The following is a 12,777-nucleotide window of genomic DNA, read 5'->3' as shown; positions in this document are numbered from 1 at the left end:
GTACACCCATCTACTGTCCAGAGAAGTCTGGTCAGAAGTGATTTTCATGGAAGACTTGTGACCAAAAAGTCATACCTCTTGGAAACACGACCAAGTGACTCAGCTATGAAACACAGGCACTGTGGTGCAGGAAACTGGCTACAGGTGCTTTAGACTAAAATTTACAATATTATGTTTGCTGAAGGCCTGGGGTGCGGTACAAGACTGAGTGTTTGAAGACAACAGTGAAGCATGGTGGAGGTTACTTGCAACGGAGTTGGGCAATTGGTCTTCCTGGGCATCCAGCATGGAAAGATTTGATCAGTATTTTATTGGCAACGATGTAATAGATGGAAAGCATGTGTCTGTGTTTCTGCTGTGGTTAAAAAGGTGTACAATTTACTATGTTGTTTAGTATACCTTGAGAAATCAGCATCTAAAGCTTTTAAAGAAATTGCAATTGCAATTTTACTTTAACCAAAAAGCCACTAGAAATTGCAGAGAAATACCAATCTTAAAGTAGGAACTAGGCACCACATGATGTGAAAACAGTTAGTCAGTGGGTTTACATAAGTTAGCTAGCATTTGTTATTTTGGGAAATATTTATCAATAGCCCTCAGAGATCAACTTGTTATAGGCCTTTAAACAAAAGCTTTTCAAAGGAAATGATTGACAGAGGATGATCTGAATTTTAGAGGAAAATAGCTGTAATAATGGAGCCAGCTGGGAAGAAGGCAGAAACTTTGCAGCCAACTGTTCCAATATTATCGGTGGGAGGAAATATACAATAAACTAATAGTGTGAGACAAAAACATGAAACACAAAGCAAAGTTTTAAATCTTCAAATTCAATGTTCAGTTCTTGTTATAGATGTGAAGCAGCAGGCCATGGTGCAAAATGTTGCAGATTTAAAAATGTAAATTGTCATAATTGTGGTAAACAGGGTCATTTGAAGTTTAACCCCTTAAGGAAAGCGCTTTTTTTATTTTTTTGTACCCTTTGTGACCATGGCTGTTTTCACATTTCAGCGTTGCTCATGTTTAGCTGTGACCCACACAAGTTATGTATTGTTTTTTTCAGGACACAAAGGGCTTTCTTTAGATCGTTATTTTGATCATATCTTAAAACTTACGATAAAAATATTGTGAAATTTTGACTTTTATTTGATTTTTTCCCTCATCTACAAAAGCTAATGAAAAAACCTGCTTTTTTGGCAAGTTATAGGGCCAGAAGTACAAGTAGTATATTACTATTTCAAAACAATTTTTCAAATCTGGTCATACTGCCCCCATGTCTTATTTGGGACATCTTTGAAGCTGGCCAATTCAATTTACCCCTATCAAACCATACATTTTTAAAAACCGCTGATATTTTCCATGCACTAATTTTACCACCAGGTATGAATTTATAGCTTCGGGTATACATCACTGTCAAACAACACCCCAACATCACTGCACTGATACTATCCATGCATAGGTTTTTCAGGGGGATAAAAGGCCATATTTGAAATTTTGACATGCTGTCATCCTACCCCCATGTGTTATTTGGAGAATCTTGAAGCTGCCCAATTCAATTTACCCAATCAAATCATATATTAATACCAAGGTATTTGAAGTACAGTGATACTATCAATGCATGGGGTTGTCGGGTTATTTGGGGGTGAAATGCCACATTTGGGACATTCACAATTCAGTTTTTCAACTTGGAATGTTTACATATTCTGCCCCAAGTCCTATCTGGGCCATCTTTGAACCCAGCCAATTTTATTTACCCCATCAAATCACATGGTATTTTAACCCGTTCCATGCACTAATTTTACCACTAGTCTTTGTCAAAGTTGTGCTATTTTTTTCTGTGTTTTTTTTTAAACATAATGCAATTCATGCATAGGTTTATTGGGTTGTTTGGGGGCTAAAAGGCCACTTTTGGGAGGCATGCATTTTTAATTTTGACATTTGGTCAGTCGGTGTCCATGTCCTATTTGGGATATCTTTGAACCTGGCCAATTAGGTTTATCCCTTTACATCCTATACTTTTGAAATTACGATATTGAGGCATTTCAACAACACCATTTAAACTTCTTTTAAACAGCCGGCCGGCTCTATATTTAACATATGACGGGGCTCCTGATGCAGATTTTGGTGTTGCTGAATGCCTGGACATTACACCAACACCGTTTGGGAGAAGAAAGCGATCTTAGATGAAGTGCCAGGCAGGTCAATTGCCACCAACAGGATTTTTTCCGTTAAGTGCCTGGCAAGTCAATTGTCGTTTAGGGGTTAAGGATAAGAGAACTGTAACAAAATCGGCTGCTAGCATCCTGCACATGATGCTCTCCTAACCACAGTACTACACTTTGTATTAACCTTATCTCAAACTTTACTTGGAACTAATCATTCAAAATAATTGTCTGTTCTGAGGAGAAAAAGTTATTGTGTATCCTTGTTGTATTACATGAGGTTGTATGTGTGAAGCAGTAGGCAATGGGGGTATGTCCGGTGGCCAGAGATGGATAGCCATATTGAACAATTTGTTAGAGTTGCCATTGCTGTATGCAATCTGTGAGACAACTTTGACATAGAACAATACAACCATGGTATTGACCACAGCCTCCATGACAACAAATTCATGTTAATTTTTGTAGTCCAGTTGGTGGGGAAATGTTTTGCTCATAGTGCATGCACATTCAAATTACCCAGTTACTTCTAACTTCCCAGTTACAACTACTTCTGCAACAACATCAGGTTTACAAAAGCTTTTCTCTACTTTTGGATTACCAGTAGAGTTTGTCTCAGACAAGTGATCACATTTTACTTTTACTTTAAAGGCATTTATAACTTTTAAATTAAATGGTATCTCTCACAAACCTTGTACGCTGTAACATCCTGCAACCAATAGTCAGGTGGAGCATTTTGTGACTATATTTAAGAAAGCTGTGCAGGCTTATAAGTATTCATCGACATTTGGGGAAAATGTGAATGATTTCCTATTTCGCAAAACCTCATGCAGCAACAGAGAAAACACCGGCCTAACTGATGTTTGGAAGATAAATACGCACAAAACTTAGGGTTACTTAAGGTTTCTACAAATGGTAGAAATTATGTCAAGTTCTCAAAATCACTCTAAAAGTAGACACGTTTAAAGAAGGAGATAGAATGTGGATGTGGGAGGCGGCAAAGTTCATGGGCCCAAGACTTATTTTGTAAAAAAAACTATTTTGGTCAGCAATTCAAACGTCACGTGGACCAATAACTGCCTGGACCTTTTATTTCCAGAAAAAGCAGGTGTTATAATTCAACTTGATGTTCCTTTTATAGAGTTTTCTTTTTTTGGCACCAAAGGTAGCTTTGCACTGTCAACTTATGCACTGTTCATCTGCTAGAAGCCAAAACTAAATCAATGTACTAATGTACTAATACAGTGCAGCTGTGTTACTCGCTCCCTGATGACCTGAATTGTAAGTTGTGGAAGCTGTAAGTCTGAATATTCCTTGGACAACTTACAGAGAAGTTAAATAAACTAAGACACTACCTTTAATTGCCTTCCGATTTGTAAAACATTTATTTGGAATAAATGTGTTGAGGTTTTTTGGCTGCTTCTTTCTTGATTTTACTATTTTGATTTTTTGTATGAAATAATTTGGAGCACAAATATCATAACAAGCTTCATGATCCAGTCTGGATTTAAGGACTTGGCATTTTCTATTCTAAGCCATCTGCGGTATAGCATCTAAAAAGTTCTGATTGCAACCTATTCACAAGAGCATCGCAAATGGCAATATTTCCCAAATACATACTAGTCCTAACCCAATATATATATATATATATATATATATATATATATATATATATATATATATATATATATATATATATATCAAGATATAGATGTGTGAACCAATCAAACAACAAAAATGTGCAACTTAACATAGAGGAGAAATAATAGGCTAGAAATATGGATAGGCACAATCATATGCATCCTTTGAATCCTGACCATTACATTCTAAATACATAGACATTAATATGTATTTGCCCCCCCCCCACCAACAGCTTCCACTCTTCTGGGAAGGCTTTCCACAAGATGTTGGAGAGTTTCTGTGGGAATTTTTGCCCATTCATCCAGGAAAGCATTTGTGAGGTCAGGCACTGATGTAGGACATAAAGGCTTTGTTACCAATCTCTGGTCCAGTTCTTTCCAAAGGTGTTCGATGGAATTAACATCATGTTTAGTGTAGGAAAATCAGCAGTAAGCACTGTCAGGATGAGTCTTGAAGTAAAATTTCCAACATGTGACAACATATAAAGATTTCTATGCATCATATACCTTTGGTGGTTTTGGGAAAGGCCAGAAGTAACAGCACAGAACTGCATTAATTTGACAGCTTCATTGACCAGTCAGGGGAGATCAGACTTTAAAAATGTACATGTTGAAGTAAAATGGGTGAATTTTCAAAATAAAAAAGTAATATAAATAGTTCTTATGGAGACATTTAATTGAAAACCAGTGAAGTTTCTCAACTATCCATTAGATGGCAGCATTACCAAGCCAATATACTCCAGTTGCCACCCAGGAAAAAATGTCTTCTCAAAGCTAGAAAAAAGTAGACAATTTATCATCTGAAGTATAAACATAGTGCAACATTTACTGCACAGCCTGTTAAATAAGAGCATTAACTGATCACCAGGCTTTGCTTGATTTATGGTAACTGAAACCAGTTCAATAGTCTATCATCGCTGAACCTATGTTAATAATAAATTAAGCAGAAAACAGTTCTATGAATTGACAAGGATAAAAAGGTTTTGTGAATTTATTACTGGACAGCAGTAACCAAAAGACGTGACATGGTCAATACATAAATATACCGTATTTGCTCGATTATAAGACGAGGTTTTTTTCAGAGCAAATGCTCTGAAAAATACCCCTCGTCTTATAATCGGGGTCGTCTTCTAATCAGACCTCAAATAGAGGTCTGATTAGGAGACTAAGATCCAGATCCCCCGCACCGCTGCAGGGGACCTGGATCCTCCTATCGTCGCCCCCCCCCCGCACGCACGCACGCACTTACCGGTGCTTCCGGAGGTGAAGTTGGCAGCGGGGGTTTGTATGCGTCCGTCGCAAATACCTTCCCCGACTGTCAGAGATCAGAGTTCCAGAGTTCCTGATCGCTGACAGCCGGGGAAGGTATTTGCGACGGACGCATACAAACCCCCGCTGCCAACTCCACCTCCTCCCGGCTGCCGCGGAATGAGACGTCAACCCGCTGCCCCGGCAATACAGCAGGAAATTGGAAGCACCGGTAAGTAAGTGTGTGTGTGTGCGCGCGTGTGTGTGTGTGTGTGTGAGTGTGTGTAGGGCATTTCTGGAATGCCTTACACCCCTATATGCCACTCTGGCACTTAGGGGGTTAAAAGGCATATTATGGGGCAGAGTGGCATATAGGGAGGTATAAGGCATTTCAGGAGGCAGAGTGGCGTTAAGGGGGCATTTAATAGAGCACTCTGCCTCCTGAAATGCCTTATACCTCCCTATATGCCACTCTGCCCCATAATATGCCTTTTAACCCCCTAAATGCCAGAGTGGCATATAGGGGTATAAGGCATTTCTGGAGGCAGAGTGCTCTATATAATGCCTTTTAACTCCCTTAATGCCACTCTGCCTCCTGGAATGCCTTATACCTCCCTATATGCCACTCTGCCCCATAATATGCATTTTAACCCCCTAAATGCCAGAATGGGATATAGGGGTATAAGGCATTTCTGGAGGCAGAGTGGCACATAGGGGGTCAAAAGGCATACCATGGGGCACAGTGGCATATAGAGGGTTAAAAGGCATATCATGGGCCACAGTGCCATATTGGTGTGGCAAGCCTGGGGGCAGATGTGCGTAACTGGGGGCAGGTTGGAAAATACAAGGAAATAAAAACAAAAAAAATATTTTTCTCAATCATAGCTTTTATTAAAAAAAATAGTTTACATGAATTAACATTTACTGGTAAAACTTTTTTCCTTTAGGGTCGTCTTATATTCAGGCTTTTTCTTTTTTTCCTAAGTTAATATTCAGATTTTGGGGGGTCGTCTTATAATCAGGGTCGTCTTATAATCGAGCAAATACGGTACTATATATTAATGCAAGTGGAAACAGTAATTTCTTATGGTTTTCTATCAGTTACTAGCAATCTTTATAGTTTGCAGAATATGTTATTTCTTAACAAATAAAAGAATGTCAGTAATAATTTAGTTTATATTTTCGACCAAAATATATTAAAGTCTTGGACTTAAAAGGTGAATTGTGCTTAAGCTTTGATAGACCCAGCACTGGTTCATTGAAATGAAGTCCATGGTAAAATTACCTTAAAATTACATGCTTGGCTAAAATAAAAGGATTAGGAAAGACTAAACAAAATCTTGATGTGCAAGAAGAAACAATAAATATTGAGAGTTAAATAGAAAAATCCAGACTCTGCTGGATTAAGACCATCTAGAGTGTGTAAACACATGGGTACACACAAAATCTAATTACCTTTCTGGCACCTGTTTCACCTTTCCTTCTCCTGTCACGCATGTGCCACAGGGTCATCATATGTGACCCTTCTGTCTACCTCCTGGCTACAGTAGTTTGCAGAGCATGGCTACTGTTATTCAGCCAGTAGCCGTATGGGATTGTCCATTAGAGTACCAGGGCTCGTGTGCATACTGGATGATCTGGCACTACATTCAAATACATAAAGGCATAAAGAAAAGTAGTATAATAAATACGAGGAGAAATGATTGGACAATATTTCATACTAAAAGCTCAGAATCTTAGTTGAACTGGCACATTAGACCCTTGGCTGCTTCACTAGGGTCAAACTTTGTAGACCTCTGGAGCATCTTCTCAGCTTTAACGAATACGGAATGCAGGGACATGACATCCAGGGCACCTGCATGAAGAAGATATGTCGTAGATGAGGAAGACCCCTTTGCCTTCTAGAAGTCATGTGATTAAAAAAAATACTTCACTGTGATGGTTATGGATACGTCGGAATAGTCTTCAATAGATTCTTAAGTGGGATCTTCTCAGCAACAGAATGCACAACAGACTAGTATATTGTTATACTTTGTTATCTATTTGCAAGCTAGTATTTCTAACAGCATTTGGACTGTTCTTAAGTCATCATTTGCTAAATAACTGTACATGATTCCGCAATCATGCTCATTTTCCTGAAGTTGTAAAAAGGCAAAAAACATGCCAGTGAAATTAGCATCCTCCTGGCATCATCTGGCATTATTTGGGTTAATATAGATTATATAGATATGTTACGGTGTGCTTTGAAGAAGATAAACAGGAAAGTATTGGGAGCTGTGGGGATATCAAGTAGAATTAAATCAAATTTCTCAAACTCATTAACCCCCTCCAAAACTGGCTCTTCATGCCAGAAACACTTTTCAGGGTCTCAAACTCTGATGACGTCCATTGAAATGCTTTATTGAAATGAAAATTCCCATGACACTAGTGCTTCAGATTTAATATGTTTAATGATTTAGCAGTGAAGGAGAATTAGTTCTGCTATTTTTAAGTCTGAGAGACTTACAGTATTAAGTGATCTGATATGCTTCTGAAATGTACAGTATGTATTTAGAGATAAGGAGACAATCAGAGGATGTAAATCATGAGCAGATCAGTTATCTCATTCCCCTTCAACCTTTTTAAGATCTTGAGAATAGGGTGGTGTTTTTGTTTATTGGGCATATGAAATAAGTTAAGCCATGGCATGCAAGTTGGCCTGAAATGGTGATTTCCAGATATTATGGTAGCAGCTGCAAGATAAAATGTAGGCATTCTGTGAATTAGAGTTCAAACTGTCGAACGGTTGAATTAATTAATTAGCTGATTCATTAATATGAAATGCCCATTTCGTTGGCATCAAAAGAGTTAATTCCTTTGGCTTGTATAAATGGGGTTGTCTTTTACTCAGGGCACAATTGGCTGCTGCCAGTGGAGGCCTGTGCGACTGCTGGTATAGACCTCTCCACTAACTCCACACATACAGGTCCCGAGGGCTTACATATGACATCATACCCTGTCATCCAGCAGTAGGCACACGCAAACTTCAAAGGAGCAAGCATTTGCAGAGACATTGCTGCTGTTGGAAGGTGCACAGACCTCCTGGGCCAGAAGGCCACTTAGTCCTTGTTATTCCGACCATGATACCTATATTTAGTCTATTTCATTGTAAATGGAAATTAGGCAGGGAGGTACAGAGATGGACCAGGGAAGGGACTAGCCATTACATGGCACTTTTATAAGGGTGGTAGTTGGCCTTATTTTAGGGATGTGGGTGCTTGAGGACTGACCATATCTAACCCATGTTTTAACCTTTATCCCACATCCCAGATGGATGGAGAAAGAAGCATTAGCATACATCCCAACAGTCCTGGTTTTCCCTAGGACCCTTGCCACCCAACCCTTCTTCTTGCCGCACCCCCAACACATGTGTACCAATTTGGACACATAACATGTTGGGGTGGTATGCATCAGTACCTCACTCAGTATGTATCAGCAACTACATAATCATGAACCTTCCATTAACATGTTAATGCTAGAATGCTGAATATTTTAAATGATTAAGCTGATCAATCAATGCCAATGCAAATCTAAACCCAAAACCAATATGTAAAACTTAGCCATATATATATATATATGTATATATATATATATATATATATTCTTTGTGCTGTGACAATCATTTTGTTAACTTGCGTTAAAACTAAAAATTCACAGCACACATGTTGCCAAACAAAAGTTGAGAAACTCTCTCGTCTCTTCATTTTCTCTCAAAGGTCATCTGTCTTAATCCATATGAAAAAAACATAAGGTCATAATGGTATTTGAAAACAATTTATATTCCTGTATAATCTGCACAGTTTAGAGTTTAGGGTCTAGCATTTTTACAATGTGCATTTTTTTTTTAAAAAAAATATAGGCTATATTGAAGTCGTTAAATTAATAAAAGCATGTCTTTCCTTAATCCTCCTTTCATATCTCCTCGCAGCAGGCTTCAATTGAAGAACTGTGCAACTCAGTGTACTTCTAATTTTCCTTGCTGTGAAAGAATAAGATTTAAGATTTTAAAACAAACATTGTTATTATTTTAAAAGCAGGTATGTGCACGTTCTGAATTCTCTGCTGTGAAGAAATATGCTCCCTCTGAGTTTTGCATATTGTTGTCATTGATATGAAGAATTTCCCTAACTTTGTTTACAAAATTGACATTTTTACAGACAAATAAAAATAGCTTTGTTTGTCCTAGTTTTGAAGTTTTTCTATGACAGAAAAAAATACTTTGTTATATTACAATGCAATTTCAATTGTTATAAGCCTTGCTTTTTTAACACGTGGCATTTGACCTTTTTTTTTTATACAATAGTCTGTATGTTGGTGTTGAAGGTGTTAAATTGTCACTGGTGTACTTTAGTTTGGCTGTATGCGGAAGGCATTTTTTTCAGCTTTTTTTTCCACTGTGTTTAATTTATTTTAGAATTTTCTTCTGAATTTCAGATAAAAAAATGTATGGAATGTACACGTAAAAACATTTGTTTAAATCATGTGTATATGTCGCATGCTCCATTGAATCTCTTAGTGGTAGTTCATTTCTATTGATTTTAATCTTATTTTTTGGGGTTAAGTCAGGGAACAATACAGTTTCCACCACTGTTAATACCAATTAAGATTTAGACAGGCCATTTAAATAAAGTATTTTTGACTGAGCCCTCTCCTTCATCCAACTCTACATTCAATAATTTGCCAGATCCTGTCACTTGCATCTAAAAAAACACTTTTCACATCCACCCTTTCCTCACACAAGAAGCCACAAAAACTCTAGATCATTCTCTTATCCCTCACTTCAACTAATGCAACACTTTCTGGTTGGTATTCTTCTGCCTCTGTCTCCTCGTCAATCTATCCAAAATGCTGCTGCCAGTCTTATCTCCACTCTGTGAAGCCATGCACTGGCTTCCTATTACCTCAAGAATAATGTTTAAAATCCCTCCATGGTAGCGCCAGTGACGTATCCTGGCCTAGGGTGCCAGGTTAATGGGGCGACAGTGCCCTTGGTACAAAACCAGGCTGCAGATTGCCCTCTTGGGTGATCAAGTCCTGCTGCACAATGGGCCGGTTAGAAGGGGATCTTTGATGCTATGGAGGTTGAGCCGGCCCCCAGACCATTATCGCTCCTCCACCAAACTTTACAGTTGGCACTATAGTATGCCCTAGTTCCCCTAGTATCATCCACCAGACTTCCAGATATTGAAGCTTGATTCATCACTTCAGAGAACATGTTTCAACTGCTCCAGAATCCAGTGGCAGTGTGCCACTCTTCCAGCCATTGCTTGTGATTGAGCATAGTGATCTTTGTCTTGTGTGCAGCTACTTGGCTATGGAAACCCATTTAATGAAACCCCCTGAAGCACAGTGCTTGTGCTGATGTTATTTTGGAATTTTGGAACTTTCTAGTGAGTGATCACTACAGAGGATTTTTACACGCTATACACTTCAGCTCTTGGCCGCCACACTCTGCGAGTGCTTGGTCTACCACGTCATAGCTGAGTTTTGTTGTTCCAAGACAATAATGGCAGTTACGATGGACAGAGGGAGCTCTAGCAGGGCAGAACTTTCAGAGTCATGTTTAAAGTCACTGAGCTCTTCAATAAGAGCTATTCTATTGCCAAAGTTTTTCTATGGAGATGTCTGCATATAGTATGTGCTTGATTTTATAAACCTTGTTACAATGGGTAAGGCTGAATTGCCTAAACTCAATATTCATAAAGTGCATGATTAGAATAATTCTATACAGGGTGTATATAAATATATGTTTTATATATATATATATATATATATATATATATATATATATATATAATTCCATTTTTAGCCAGTGCGTGTTTTTTTAAATATAATAGTGCTTACTTATTTATATATAGATTGTACTTTGGCAGAATGAAATATGAATATTTAAGAAGGAATTGTAAATAAAGCTATTAACATTTACCTTTTAAGTATATCTTCAACCAGAGGACAGTGCATGACATTTTAAATCGGTTTCCTTCTAATGGCTAAACTTTATTGATTGTTTTGATCTTCCTTTAAAAAAAAAAAAAAATACTTGTATATGTCTGTGAACAGTAATAAACGTTGAACTTTTTTATTTATATTTATTATTGTTCAGTACAAATTTGCTACGTTGCTTCTTTTCAACTATTATTCTCTCATTCACCTTGCTTTAAGGTACTATAGGTACTATAGGTTTTGTGGATCGTAATCCTTTTTTGTTTCATTGAAATCATCCAATAGCAACAATTCCTCTATTTTAAAATGAATCAAATATATGTCTCAAAATGTTTAAATAGGAGTTTAAAATAAAAAAATAAAAAGTTTTGTTAGCTAAAAACTAGAATCAAATAAGATGCTGGTTTAAAAAGCTTGGCATGTTGAATTCTAACATAAAATAAATGTGTAACAGAGAAAGCCTTATGCACGGAACATAAACTTTTTGATAAATAGGGGGTGCTGATTCTGCTACAAGGGGTTCTCTTAATACCTGTTGTTTGAAACCATCCACCACCCACCTTTGAGATTTCTATGTGACTCACATAACACTCACTACAATCAAATAACCCCCCACCCTAAAGTCCCTCTCCTTCCATCTCATTCCACCTTAAGCTCCCAATATGTTTTAAGCTCACAAGAGCAGGGCACTCTTTTTCTTCGGTACCAGTATGTCTTAGCACGTGTTAATTTATTGTCAAATTATATCTCGTCAACATTAATGTAATTGTTATTTTCATTGCCGCCCAATAGTAATAGCTTTGTAGAATCTGCTGAAACTCTATAAATAAATGCAATTTAAAGTGACAACCAACAGAATGAGTTTATTGGTATACCATATTCCCTTCTAATGCAAAAGCCCAATAGTCCGTGGCTGTGAATTACAGGCAACCACGATGCAGGGTTTAGTAACTGAAACCTGATGTTTAATGTAAGGTTAGGTGTCTAATGATTCAAATTAGTATTTAGTTATACATCACTTTTAGAAAATAAGGCAATGGTGGATAGCACCTTTCTGGCACTGAAACAGTTAATAGCGGTCAATTACAAATATTTTTAGAAATGAAATCGCCACATCACTAAGCAAATGAAACAAACTTCATATTGAATGCATGGATCACTTGTAATACAATAAACAATATACGAAAGAAAAATCTCTATATACCAGAGGCTGGGGAGAAAAATATAATTAGCTCTAAATATAGCCATGCGCATTTTGTAATTTATGAATTCAATACTTTTATTATGTGATTCAGTAGATAGACTTCAACATTAAAGATTGAAGTGCATAGTGTGGGAGTGGATGCAGAAGGTTTGTATACTATTTGGGAGAAAATATATATTATACAGTGAGAATAAAGATATATATATATATATATATATATATATATATATATATATATATATATATATATATATATATATATATATGGAGTGGGCAGACTGGTGCCCAGCAGTGGAAAGGGCATCTCAGGACAGCCACATACAATAAAGGTTGAACCAGGTTGCCAGTTACAATCCACACTGAATAACATGCAGAAAGTAGGTACTTCTCCTATTGGTCACCCTTCCCCTGTAGAGGGGAGACAATTCTGCCCTATGGGTTGCCCTCCCCCTGGAGATGGGAAGCGGTAAAATTGAGGCACACAGTGTGCGAGAATCCGGACCTAAAGCTGCAGAAGGGGTAACTGGGTGCGGGCTGGGGTGTGTAT

Source organism: Spea bombifrons, chromosome 1, assembly GCF_027358695.1.
Source record: "Spea bombifrons isolate aSpeBom1 chromosome 1, aSpeBom1.2.pri, whole genome shotgun sequence".
NCBI classification, from domain to species: domain Eukaryota; kingdom Metazoa; phylum Chordata; class Amphibia; order Anura; family Pelobatidae; genus Spea; species Spea bombifrons.
This window is presented reverse-complemented; position numbering follows the sequence as displayed.